Source organism: Oncorhynchus tshawytscha, unplaced genomic scaffold (genome assembly GCF_018296145.1).
Source record: "Oncorhynchus tshawytscha isolate Ot180627B unplaced genomic scaffold, Otsh_v2.0 Un_contig_3521_pilon_pilon, whole genome shotgun sequence".
Taxonomy (NCBI): domain Eukaryota; kingdom Metazoa; phylum Chordata; class Actinopteri; order Salmoniformes; family Salmonidae; genus Oncorhynchus; species Oncorhynchus tshawytscha.
The window spans coordinates 2,693-15,000 of record NW_024609370.1 but is presented as its reverse complement, the minus strand read 5'-3'; positions in this window follow the sequence as shown (position 1 = coordinate 15,000).

The window sequence follows — 12,308 nt, the reverse complement described above, 5'->3', positions numbered from 1 at the left end:
CTTAGACCGCTGTGATACAGCCTGGAATCGAACCAGGGTCTGTAGTTCCTCAGACCACTGTGATACAGCCTGGAATGGATCTAGGGTCTGTAGTGACTCCTCTAGCACTGAGATGCAGTGCCTTAGACCGCTGTGATACAGCCTGGAATCGAACCAGGGTCTGTAGTTCCTCATACCACTGTGATACAGCCTGGAATGGATCTAGGGTCTGTAGTGACTCCTCTAGCACTGAGATGCAGTGCCTTAGACCGCTGTGATACAGCCTGGAATCGAACCAGGGTCTGTAGTTCCTCAGACCACTGTGATACAGCCTGGAATGGATCTAGGGTCTGTAGTGACTCCTCTAGCACTGAGATGCAGTGCCTTAGACCGCTGTGATACAGCCTGGAATCGAACCAGGGTCTGTAGTTCCTCAGACTGCTGTGATACAGCCTGGAATGGATCTAGGGTCTGTAGTGACTCCTCTAGCACTGAGATGCAGTGCCTTAGACCGCTGTGATACAGCCTGGAATCGAACCAGGGTCTGTAGTTCCTCAGACCGCTGTGATACAGCCTGATATGGATCTAGGGTCTGTAGTGACTCCTCTAGCACTGAGATGCAGTGCCTTAGACCGTTGTGATACAGCCTGGAATCGAACCAGGGTCTGTAGTTCCTCATACCACTGTGATACAGCCTGGAATGGATCTAGGGTCTGTAGTGACTCCTCTAGCACTGAGATGCAGTGCCCTAGACCGCTGTGATACAGCCTGGAATCGAACCAGGGTCTGTAGTTCCTCAGACTGCTGTGATACAGCCTGGAATGGATCTAGGGTCTGTAGTGACTCCTCTAGCACTGAGATGCAGTGCCTTAGACCGCTGTGATCCGCCTGGAATCGAACCAGGGTCTGTAGTTCCTCAGACCGCTGTGATACAGCCTGGAATGGAACCAGGGTCTGTAGTGACTCCTCTAGCACTGAGATGCAGTGCCTTAGACCGCTGTGATACAGCCTGGAATCGAACCAGGGTCTGTAGTTCCTCAGACCACTGTGATACAGCCTGGAATCGAACCAGGGTCTGTAGTGACTCCTCTAGCACTGAGATGCAGTGCCTTAGACCGCTGTGATACAGCCTGGAATCGAACCAGGGTCTGTAGTTCCTCAGACTGCTGTGATACAGCCTGGAATGGATCTAGGGTCTGTAGTGACTCCTCTAGCACTGAGATGCAGTGCCTTAGACCGCTGTGATACAGCCTGGAATCGAACCAGGGTCTGTAGTTCCTCAGACTGCTGTGATACAGCCTGGAATGGATCTAGGGTCTGTAGTGACTCCTCTAGCACTGAGATGCAGTGCCTTAGACCGCTGTGATACAGCCTGGAATCGAACCAGGGTCTGTAGTTCCTCAGACCACTGTGATACAGCCTGGAATGGATCTAGGGTCTGTAGTGACTCCTCTAGCACTGAGATGCAGTGCCTTAGACCGCTGTGATACAGCCTGGAATCGAACCAGGGTCTGTAGTTCCTCAGACTGCTGTGATACAGCCTGGAATGGATCTAGGGTCTGTAGTGACTCCTCTAGCACTGAGATGCAGTGCCTTAGACCGCTGTGATACAGCCTGGAATCGAACCAGGGTCTGTAGTTCCTCAGACCGCTGTGATACTGCCTGGAATGGATCTAGGGTCTGTAGTGACTCCTCTAGCACTGAGATGCAGTGCCTTAGACCGCTGTGATACAGCCTGGAATCGAACCAGGGTCTGTAGTTCCTCAGACCGCTGTGATACAGCCTGGAATCGAACCAGGGTCTGTAGTTCCTCAGACCGCTGTGATACAGCCTGGAATGGATCTAGGGTCTGTAGTGACTCCTCTAGCACTGAGATGCAGTGCCTTAGACCGCTGTGATACAGCCTGGAATCGAACCAGGGTCTGTAGTTCCTCAGACCACTGTGATACAGCCTGGAATCGAACCAGGGTCTGTAGTGACTCCTCTAGCACTGAGATGCAGTGCCTTAGACCGCTGTGATACAGCCTGGAATCGAACCAGGGTCTGTAGTTCCTCAGACTGCTGTGATACAGCCTGGAATGGATCTAGGGTCTGTAGTGACTCCTCTAGCACTGAGATGCAGTGCCTTAGACCGCTGTGATACAGCCTGGAATCGAACCAGGGTCTGTAGTTCCTCAGACTGCTGTGATACAGCCTGGAATGGATCTAGGGTCTGTAGTGACTCCTCTAGCACTGAGATGCAGTGCCTTAGACCGCTGTGATACAGCCTGGAATCGAACCAGGGTCTGTAGTTCCTCAGACCACTGTGATACAGCCTGGAATCGGACCAGGGTCTGTAGTGACTCCTCTAGCACTGAGATGCAGTGCCTTAGACCGCTGTGATACAGCCTGGAATCGAACCAGGGTCTGTAGTTCCTCAGACTGCTGTGATACAGCCTGGAATGGATCTAGGGTCTGTAGTGACTCCTCTAGCACTGAGATGCAGTGCCTTAGACCGCTGTGATACAGCCTGGAATCGAACCAGGGTCTGTAGTTCCTCATACCACTGTGATACAGCCTGGAATGGATCTAGGGTCTGTAGTGACTCCTCTAGCGCTTAGATGCAGTGCCTTAGACCGCTGTGATACAGCCTGGAATCGAACCAGGGTCTGTAGTTCCTCAGACTGCTGTGATACAGCCTGGAATGGATCTAGGGTCTGTAGTGACTCCTCTAGCACTGAGATGAAGTGCCTTAGACCGCTGTGATACAGCCTGGAATCGAACCAGGGTCTGTAGTTCCTCAGACCGCTGTGATACAGCCTGGAATCGAACCAGGGTCTGTACTGACTCCTCTAGCACTGAGATGCAGTGCCTTAGACCGCTGTGATACAGCCTGGAATCGAACCAGGGTCTGTAGTTCCTCAGACCACTGTGATACAGCCTGGAATCGAACCAGGGTCTGTAGTGACTCCTCTAGCACTGAGATGCAGTGCCTTAGACCGCTGTGATACAGCCTGGAATCGAACCAGGGTCTGTAGTTCCTCAGACTGCTGTGATACAGCCTGGAATGGATCTAGGGTCTGTAGTGACTCCTCTAGCACTGAGATGCAGTGCCTTAGACCGCTGTGATACAGCCTGGAATCGAACCAGGGTCTGTAGTTCCTCAGACTGCTGTGATACAGCCTGGAATGGATCTAGGGTCTGTAGTGACTCCTCTAGCACTGAGATGCAGTGCCTTAGACCGCTGTGATACAGCCTGGAATCGAACCAGGGTCTGTAGTTCCTCATACCACTGTGATACAGCCTGGAATGGATCTAGGGTCTGTAGTGACTCCTCTAGCGCTGAGATGCAGTGCCTTAGACCGCTGTGATACAGCCTGGAATCGAACCAGGGTCTGTAGTTCCTCAGACTGCTGTGATACAGCCTGGAATGGATCTAGGGTCTGTAGTGACTCCTCTAGCACTGAGATGCAGTGCCTTAGACCGCTGTGATACAGCCTGGAATCGAACCAGGGTCTGTAGTTCCTCAGACCACTGTGATACAGCCTGGAATGGATCTAGGGTCTGTAGTGACTCCTCTAGCACTGAGATGCAGTGCCTTAGACCGCTGTGATACAGCCTGGAATCGAACCAGGGTCTGTAGTTCCTCAGACTGCTGTGATACAGCCTGGAATGGATCTAGGGTCTGTAGTGACTCCTCTAGCACTGAGATGCAGTGCCTTAGACCGCTGTGATACAGCCTGGAATCGAACCAGGGTCTGTAGTTCCTCATACCACTGTGATACAGCCTGGAATGGATCTAGGGTCTGTAGTGACTCCTCTAGCGCTTAGATGCAGTGCCTTAGACCGCTGTGATACAGCCTGGAATCGAACCAGGGTCTGTAGTTCCTCAGACTGCTGTGATACAGCCTGGAATGGATCTAGGGTCTGTAGTGACTCCTCTAGCACTGAGATGCAGTGCCTTAGACCGCTGTGATCCGGCCTGGAATCGAACCAGGGTCTGTAGTTCCTCAGACCGCTGTGATACAGCCTGGAATCGGAACCAGGGTCTGTAGTGACTCCTCTAGCACTGAGATGCAGTGCCTTAGACCGCTGTGATACAGCCTGGAATCGAACCAGGGTCTGTAGTTCCTCAGACCACTGTGATACAGCCTGGAATCGAACCAGGGTCTGTAGTGACTCCTCTAGCACTGAGATGCAGTGCCTTAGACCGCTGTGATACAGCCTGGAATCGAACCAGGGTCTGTAGTTCCTCAGACTGCTGTGATACAGCCTGGAATGGATCTAGGGTCTGTAGTGACTCCTCTAGCACTGAGATGCAGTGCCTTAGACCGCTGTGATACAGCCTGGAATCGAACCAGGGTCTGTAGTTCCTCAGACTGCTGTGATACAGCCTGGAATGGATCTAGGGTCTGTAGTGACTCCTCTAGCACTGAGATGCAGTGCCTTAGACCGCTGTGATACAGCCTGGAATCGAACCAGGGTCTGTAGTTCCTCATACCACTGTGATACAGCCTGGAATGGATCTAGGGTCTGTAGTGACTCCTCTAGCGCTGAGATGCAGTGCCTTAGACCGCTGTGATACAGCCTGGAATCGAACCAGGGTCTGTAGTTCCTCAGACTGCTGTGATACAGCCTGGAATGGATCTAGGGTCTGTAGTGACTCCTCTAGCACTGAGATGCAGTGCCTTAGACCGCTGTGATACAGCCTGGAATCGAACCAGGGTCTGTAGTTCCTCAGACCGCTGTGATACAGCCTGGAATGGATCTAGGGTCTGTAGTGACTCCTCTAGCGCTGAGATGCAGTGCCTTAGACCGCTGTGATACAGCCTGGAATCGAACCAGGGTCTGTAGTTCCTCAGACCACTTTGATACAGCCTGGAATCGAACCAGGGTCTGTAGTTCCTCAGACCGCTGTGATACAGTCTGGAATGGATCTAGGGTCTGTAGTGACTCCTCTAGCACTGAGATGCAGTGCCTTAGACCGCTGTGATACAGCCTGGAATCGAACCAGGGTCTGTAGTTCCTCAGACCACTGTGATACAGCCTGGAATCGAACCAGGGTCTGTAGTTCCTCAGACCGCTGTGATACAGCCTGGAATCGAACCAGGGTCTGTAGTTCCTCAGACCGCTGTGATACAGCCTGGAATCGAACCAGGGTCTGTAGTTCCTCAGACCACTGTGATACAGCCTGGAATCGAACCAGGGTCTGTAGTTCCTCAGACCACTGTGATACAGCCTGAGATCGAACCAGGGTCTGTAGTTCCTCAGACCGCTGTGATACAGCCTGGAATCGAACCAGGGTCTGTAGTTCCTCAGATCGCTGCGCCACTCGATCTTGATATTGAATATTGATATAATATTGACATAAATAAACTGACACTCATTTTGAATTGTGACTATTGTATTGATTACACTAAAGTGGTTTGAAGCCCCAGTTTAAAGCATACATGTTGAAATATCTATTCTGTTTTTTCAGAGTGGAGGAGTCATCATCATTGGAAAAACAGATGTCAAAAGCTTTCCGGACAGGAAAAGACGAGGATTCAATTTAATTTGAATTTCTCCCCATTATTTAATACTGACACATTCTGGCATCAAATAGTCTACAACCGTTAACTGCTACTGTGTTCAAAATGGATGTATTGTTGTCTGACTAGAAACCCCGATCTGGCGGAACTCTGAGCGGAACTCTCTCTCTCTCCTTTCGCGTCGTTTCAGATATTTGGTTTTGGACAGATTTACTTCCGGCTTCACAATCAAGGACTCGCCAGACTATTTCATCGGTGTGTCCTCGTCGGGGCAGCGATGGGAAATACGTCAACGGACTCTCACAACAGTTTCTGCATAGGAGATTGTGCTGAGATTATACAATTAAATTCAATTGCCTGATGATATGAAATAATACACAATGTGTCTGTTTTGATGATACTTCTAACGGTGTCTTTTAGCCCCTTTAGACAGAAAATATCTGCTTTGAAAAGATCTGTGATTGGTCGAAATACTAATTAGTGGAAAACATATGAGAAATTGGGCTGCCTGTGTAAAAAAAAAAAAAAAATACAAATTATATATTTTTTTGTTCACCTAACAATGCAAGTCAGTTAAGAAAAAATTCTTATTTACAATGAAGGCCTACTCCAGCCAAACCCGGACGATGCTGGGCCAATTGTGCACCGCCCTGTGTGACTCCCGATCACGGCCGTAATGTGATACAGCCTGGATACATCCAACATCCAGCTCATAGTTACATCCAGCATCCATCTTAGAGTTACATCCAGCATCCAGCTCAGAGTTACATCCAGCATCCAGCTCATAGTTACATCCAGCATCCAGCTCAGAGTTACATCCAGCATCCAGCTCATAGTTACATCCAGCATCCAGCTCAGAGTTACATCCAGCATCCAGCTCAGAGTTACATCCAGCATCCAGGTCAGAGTTACATCCAGCATCCAGCTCAGAGTTACATCCAGCATCCAGCTCAGAGTTACATCCAGCATCCAGCTCAGAGTTACATCCAGCATCCAGCTCCAGCTCAGAGTTACATCCAGCTCAGAGTTACATCCAGCATCCAGCTCAGAGTTACATCCAGCATCCAGGTCAGAGTTACATCCAGCATCCAGCTCAGAGTTACATCCAGCTCAGAGTTACATCCAGCTCAGAGTTACATCCAGCTCAGAGTTACATCCCGCTCAGAGTTACATCCAGCATCCAGCTCAGAGTTACATCCAGCATCCAGCTCAGAGTTACATCCAGCTCAGAGTTACATCCAGCTCAGAGTTACATCCCGCTCAGAGTTACATCCAGCATCCAGCTCAGAGTTACATCCAGCATCCAGCTCAGAGTTACATTCAGCATCCAGCTCAGAGTTACATCCAGCTCAGAGTTACATCCAGCTCAGAGTTACATCCAGCATCCAGCTCAGAGTTACATCCAGCATCCAGCTCAGAGTTACATCCAGCATCCAGCTCAGAGTTACATCCAGCATCCAGCTCAGAGTTACATCCAACATCCAGCTCAGAGTTACATCCAGCATCCAGCTCAGAGTTACATCCAGCACCTACTCCAGCCAAACCCGAACGACGCTGGGCAAATTGTGCACCGCCCTATGTGATTCCCGATCACGGCCGTAATGTGATACATCCAGCATCCAGCTCAGAGTTACATCCAGCATCCATCTTAGAGTTACATCCAGCTCAGAGTTACATCCAGCATCCAGTTCATAGTTACATCCAGCATCCAGCTCAGAGTTACATCCAGCATCCAGCTCAGAGTTACATCCAGCATCCATCTTAGAGTTACATCCAGCTCAGAGTTACATCCAGCATCCAGTTCATAGTTACATCCAGCATCCAGCTCATAATTATCCAGCATCCAGCTCAGAGTTACATCCAGCATCCAGCTCAGAGTTACATCCAGCATTCCAGCTCAGAGTTACATCCAGCATCCAACATCCAGCTCAGAGTTACATCCAGCATCCAGCTCAGAGTTACATCCAGCATCCAGCTCAGAGTTACATCCAGCATCCAGCTCAGATAGTTACATCCAGCATCCAGCTCAGAGTTACATCCAGCATCCAGCTCAGAGTTACATCCAACTCCAGCTCAGAGTTACACCATCCAGCTGCATCCAGCATCCATCTCAGAGTTACATCCAGCATCCAGCTCAGAGTTACATCCAGCATCCAGCTCAGAGTTACATCCAGCTCCATCCAGCTCAGAGTTACATCCAGCTCATAGTTACATCCAGCATCCAGCTCAGAGTTACATCCAGCATCCAGCTCAGAGTTACATCCAGCATCCAGCTCAGAGTTACATCCAGCATCCAGCTCAGAGTTACATCCAGCACCTACAGCCAAACCCGGACCAGCATCCAGCTGGTTACATCCAGCATCCAGCTGCACCGCCCTATGTGACTCCAGCTCATCAGCATCCAGCTCAGAGTTACATCAGCATCCAGCTCATGTGATACATCCAGCATCCAGCTCAGAGTTACATCCAGCATCCAGCTCAGAGTTACATCCAGCATCCATCTTAGAGTTACATCCAGCTCCAGCTCAGTTACATCCAGCATCCAGTTCATAGTTACATCCAGCATCCAGCTCATAGTTACATCCAGCATCCAGCTCAGAGTTACATCCAGCATCCAGCTCAGAGTTACATCCAGCATCCAGCTCAGAGTTACATCCAGCATCCAGCTCAGAGTTACATCCAGCATCCAGCTCAGAGTTACATCCAGCATCCAGCTCATAGTTACATCCAGCATCCAGCTCAGAGTTACATCCAGCATCCAGCTCAGAGTTACATCCAGCATCCAGCTCAGAGTTACATCCAGCATCCAGCATCCAGCTCAGAGTTACATCCAGCATCCAGCTCAGAGTTACATCCAGCATCCAGCTCAGAGTTACATCCAGCATCCAGCTCAGAGTTACATCCAGCATCCAGCTCAGAGTTACATCCAGCATCCAGCTCAGAGTTACATCCAGCATCCAGCTCAGAGTTACATCCAGCATCCAGCTCAGAGTTACATCCAGCAGCCAGCATCCAGCTCAGAGTTACATCCAGCATCCAGCTCAGAGTTACATCCAGCTCAAGTTACATCCAGCATTACCAGCTCAGAGTTACATCCAGCTCCAGCTACATCCAGCATCCAGCTCAGAGTTACATCCAGCATCCAGCTCAGAGTTACATCCAGCATCCAGCAGAGTTACATCCAGCTCAGAGTTACATCCAGAGTTACATCCAGCCAGCTCAGAGTTACATCCAGCATCCAGCTCAGAGTTACATCCAGCATCCAGCTCAGAGTTACATCCAGCATCCAGCTCAGAGTTACATCCAGCATCCAGCTCAGAGTTACATCCAGCATCCAGCTCAGAGTTACATCCAGCATCCAGCTCAGAGTTACATCCAGCATCCAGCTCAGAGTTACATCCAGCATCCAGCTCAGAGTTACATCCAGCATCCAGCTCAGAGTTACATCCAGCTCAGAGTTACATCCAGCATCCAGCTCAGAGTTACATCCAGCATCCAGCTCAGTTACATCCAGCATCCAGCTCAGAGTTACATCCAGCATCCAGCTCAGAGTTACATCCAGCATCCAGCTCAGAGTTACATCCAGCATCCAGCTCAGAGTTACATCCAGCATCCAGCTTACTCCAGCCAAACCAGCATCCAGGTTACATCCAGCTCCAGCTCAAGTTGTGCACCAGCCCATCCATGTGACTCATCCAGCATCAGCTCAGGTTACATCCAGCATCCAGCTGAGTACATCCAGCATCCAGCTCAGAGTTACATCCAGCATCCAGCTCAGAGTTACATCCAGCATCCATCTTACATCCAGCATCCAGCTCAGTTACATCCAGCTCAGCTCAGAGTTACATCCAGCATCCAGTTCATAGTTACATCCAGCATCCAGCTCATAAGTTACATCCAGCATCCAGCTCAGAGTTACATCCAGCATCCAGCTCAGAGTTACATCCCAGCATCCAGCTCAGAGTTACATCCAGCATCCAGCTCAGAGTTACATCCAGCATCCAGCTCAGAGTTACATCCAGCATCCAGCTCATAGTTACATCCAGCATCCAGCTCAGAGTTACATCCAGCATCCAGCTCAGAGTTACATCCAGCATCCAGCTCAGAGTTACATCCAGCATCCAGCATCCAGCATCCAGCTCAGTTACATCCAGCATCCAGCTCAGAGTTACATCCAGCATCCAGCTCAGAGTTACATCCAGCATCCAGCTCAGAGTTACATCCAGCATCCAGCTCAGAGTTACATCCAGCATCCAGCTCAGAGTTACATCCAGCATCCAGCTCAGAGTTACATCCAGCATCCAGCATCCAGCTCAGAGTTACATCCAGCATCCAGCTCAGAGTTACATCCAGCATCAGCTCAGAGTTACATCCAGCATCCAGCTCAGAGTTACATCCAGCATCCAAAGTTACATCCAGCATCCAGCTCAGAGTTACATCCAGCATCCAGCTCAGAGTTACATCCAGCATCCAGCTCAGAGTTACATCCAGCATCCAGCTTACAGAGTTACATCCAGCATCCAGCTCAGAGTTACATCCAGCATCCAGCTCAGAGTTACATCCAGCATCCAGCTCAGAGTTACATCCAGCATCCAGCTCAGAGTTACATCCAGCATCCAGCTCAGAGTTACATCCAGCATCCAGCTCAGAGTTACATCCAGCATCCAGCTCAGAGTTACATCCAGCATCCAGCTCAGAGTTACATCCAGCATCCAGCTCAGAGTTACATCCAGCATCCAGCTCAGAGTTACATCCAGTGTCCAGCTCAGAGTTACATCCAGCATCCAGCTCAGAGTTACATCCAGTGTCCAGGTCAGAGTTACATCCAGTGTCCAGGATGCAGAAGTGCTTAAAAAAACAAAAAAACACAGGTTTTAAATCAAATAAGTTAAAGAAATTATCAACTTTTACAAACGTCACAGGGTTCTTATATACATTCAGTGATACAGGTAGTGATAGGGCCCAGAGTCGTTCCTGGTCAGACAAAAAAGTACATCTCTACCAGGCCCTGAAGAAATAATAATGGACAGTATCCATTCTCATCCTGTGTCACCCCTGATATATGCATTGAGGCATAAGAATATTGGCTCGGTGTGGTCCTGGGTCAAAGTTAGCTAGAAGAGAAGAGACAGGAAGAGCTGGTCCTGGAACAGTGCTTTGGGGCTGAAGCCCCCTCAGCGAGAAGAGGAGAGACAGGAAGAGCTGGTCCTGGAACAGTGCTTTGGGGCTGAAGCCCTTAGCTGGAAGAGGAGAGACAGGAAGAGCTGGTCCTGGAACAGTGCTTTGGGGCTGAAGCCCCCTCAGCGAGAAGAGGAGAGACAGGAAGAGCTGGTCCTGGAACAGTGCTTTGGGGCTGAAGCCCCCTCAGCGAGAAGAGGAGAGACAGGAAGAGCTGGTCCTGGAACAGTGCTTGGGGCTGAAGCCCTTAGCTGGAAGAGAAGAGACAGGAAGAGCTGGTCCTGGAACAGTGCTTTGGGGCTGAAGCCCTTAGCTGGAAGAGAAGAGACAGGAAGAGCTGGTCCTGAACAGTGCTTTGGGGCTGAAGCCCTCAGCTGGAAGAGAAGAGACAGGAAGAGCTGGTCCTGGAACAGTGCTTTGGGGCTGAAGCCCCCATTCGCTGGAAGTTTCACTCAAACAGAATAAAACTGATCTTAGATCAGTAATACTTCACCCTACTCAAACCTGCTCCTGTGGGAGTGGCCAGATCCACCTGAAACACACCTGTCTGTCAGCTGACGCAGTTGATGAGGTGACTGACAAATGAGGTGACAGGAGAGCCAATCAACACCTTGACACGCTCTCTCAACAAGGTTTGAGACAGATATTTGACCACTGTCTCAACAAGGTCTTGGTCAGATAATTGACAATCATGACCCTTGACTTATTTTCTGGAGGAAAAGGCCTTGTCAATTATTGTGATCATTTTGTGGTTTCTCTCCTCAGCTGTTCAGCAGAGGCAATGGAGACATCATTGAAGTCAGAGGAACCATGTCCTAACCCTCCTCCCTACTTCCTACCAGGTATGACTCTACACCCTACTTCCTCCAGGTTTCAGTCCAGGGTAAAGGAGATGACATGAGGATCTCTCTTGTTGTTTCAGTCCAGGGTAAAGGAGATGACATGAGGATTCTCTGGTTCAGTCCAGGGTAAAGGAGATGACATGAGGATCTCTTGTTGTTTCAGTCCAGGGTAAAGGAGATGACATGAGGATCTCTCTTGTTGTTTCAGTCCAGGGTAAAGGAGATGACATGAGGATCTCTCTCTGTTGTTTCAGTCCAGGGTAAAGGAGATGACATGAGGATCTCTCTTGTTGTTTCAGTCCAGGGTAAAGGAGATGACATGAGGATCTCTCTCTCTTGTTGTTTCAGTCCAGGGTAAAGGAGATGACATGAGGATCTCTCTCTCTCTTGTTGTTTCAGTCCAGGGTAAAGGAGATGACATGAGGATCTCTCTTGTTGTTTCAGTCCAGGGTAAAGGAGATGACATGAGGATCTCTGTTTTCAGTCCACTGGGTCAAGGAGATGACATGAGGATCAGTCCAGGGTAAAGGAGATGACATGAGGATCTCTGTTGTTTCAGTCCAGGGTAAAGGAGATGACATGAAGATCTCTCTTGTTGTTCATCTCCAGGGTAAAGGAGATGACATGAGTTGATGTTGTCAGTCCAGGGTAAAGGAGATGACATGAGGATCTCTCTCTTGTTGTTTCAGTCCAGGGTAAAGGAGATGACATGAGGATCTCTCTTTGTTTCAGTGTTTCAGTCCAGGGTAAAGGAGATGACATGAGGATCTCTCTCTTGTTGTTTCAGTCCAGGGTAAAG